At 41.2% G+C, this 1,875-nt stretch overlaps 1 pseudogene; it reads right to left on the bottom strand.

The window, feature by feature from the left end:
- LOC105817171 overlaps positions 1–1,539 on the bottom strand; it is a 63,455-nt pseudogene extending 61,916 nt beyond the window's left edge.
- Positions 1,540–1,875: the final 336 nt, after the last annotated feature.

Here is a 1,875-nt window from a genome sequence, read left to right as displayed (position 1 = left end):
GTCCAGGATTAGTGTCAGACAATATACTATGATTATCCAATGTCTGACAAGGCAGCTTACTTGACAAGGTGTTTTCCAAATACTTAATAAATCTGTGGTTTGTGTCTGATTATTTGTCATGTTCTGTGAAGGAAGCATACTATTCTATGCACAGAAGTTTATAACTAATGCAAATTTCTCAGTGTCTTAGGGTCATTCTGAGGTAACAAACCATGATTTACTGTCTCTCCTAGTAAACTGTGGCTTATATTATAAGGTTATGTGTAGCAATATAGTATGATGAATGAACACTCTGAAAAATGTCTCTTCACATTCCGGGTTGGTCCACGTGTATGTGGTAATCTGTGGGTCTTTGAGTCCCTTTGGCTTGAGTTTCTCTGGAGTCCCCACCTGACTGGAAACAAGCATCTATGAACACATCAGTCTGAGCACCTATAGATGATGTTACCTGAGAGCTGAACACTTATGGGAAGAGACACTGAGAATCAAGCAACAAATCAGTTTGGGAATAAAACCACACAGAGGAATCAGGGCTAGCCCATTGTGAAGAAGATATAAAGCTGTATGAGGCATAAGATGTGAATACATTGATTGAAGAAATTTTGTTCTTTTGACATGTGTTCCCTAGTTCTGTAAAGAATTAGATGGGTGTTTACCCAAGTTCACTTAAACACCTGTACTAACAGGCTCAATTTTGGAATGAGGTGGGCTCTCCTTAGGAGAGCAATCCTCTGAATCTAGGCTTAGGATCAGGGTTCCTATTGACAAGGGCAGTAAGTGCACAGCCCCTGTAGCAGAGCCCTGATGGGCACCTAACACCACAGGCTGGGTGGAGGAGTTAGCTGTGGGCACAAAGACAGGCATAGAAGAAAACTACATCACTGGTAGTTTAGCCAAAGCCACTTTGGGCACTGGTAGAAGCAACTTCTGGGAATATCTTGGAGGTTTTGAAAGAGTCTGCTTTCTGGCAGTAGAGCTGCAAGAGTCTTCAAATGAAGTTACTAGACTTATTTCTAAAGATTATATTTCTTGAGTGTCTGGTCTAGGGATTGGCTTATTGTTCAACGATTTTATCATCTTATTGGACAAATTCTGGCTTTGCAGGCAGTTTTCCATTTTCATCTTCTTACTAAGTGGATCCCTCTGTTCCACATGTATCTCATGGCCAGTTTGGTAGAGGTGGAACTGTAACGTGGTTCCACTCTGTATCATACTAATTGCTGCATGTACTACATTTATGCCTCTTCTCAGCATTCATTTTCATAAAGTGCCGTTTTACAAAAGAAAATCAAGAAAATCGTCAGTCACAGCCTCAGACATCCTTCAATTAGACAACAGTAGAATTTGCACATGTTTTTTGGATCTTTTCTTTTTGTTGTATTTACTTTGCTGTCCTGAAGGCAATGGCTCTTGACCAGGTAGGTACATGTTGAGCACAGGGCTGTTGCGCAAGATCTTACCACAGCTGTGCACCGTGCACAAGTTGTTGGTCTGTGTAGCCCAAGACAGGCCACTCAAAGAGGGCAGCATCAGCTCTCAGGCTGGTTGCCACTCAGCTGGGGTCTCTAGGGCCCCTACAGTCCCTAGGCAGTGGCAGCTCCCCTCGAGGACACCAGGACTGCCTAGGAGCCTGTGGCTACTGCCTCAGAGGCATCCGTGGCTCCCTCATGTCCCTCTTGTATATCTTTTGTCATATTTATCCCTAAGTTTTCATGGGCTTATTAATAATGTACATAGTATTTTTAATTTTAATTTCTGAATGTTCATTACTCCTATATAGAAATACAATTTATTTTGAATATTGATCTTGTGTTCTGGAAACTCGATAAAATTCATTTATTTATTATTTAGTTCCAGTAGTTTTTTGGTATATTC

This window comes from Propithecus coquereli, unplaced genomic scaffold (assembly GCF_000956105.1).
Source record: "Propithecus coquereli isolate 6110/MARCELLA unplaced genomic scaffold, Pcoq_1.0 Scaffold40, whole genome shotgun sequence".
Taxonomy (NCBI): Eukaryota; Metazoa; Chordata; class Mammalia; order Primates; family Indriidae; genus Propithecus; species Propithecus coquereli.
Note: the sequence above shows the minus strand (reverse complement) of the source record. Positions and strands in the feature narration are given on the sequence as shown.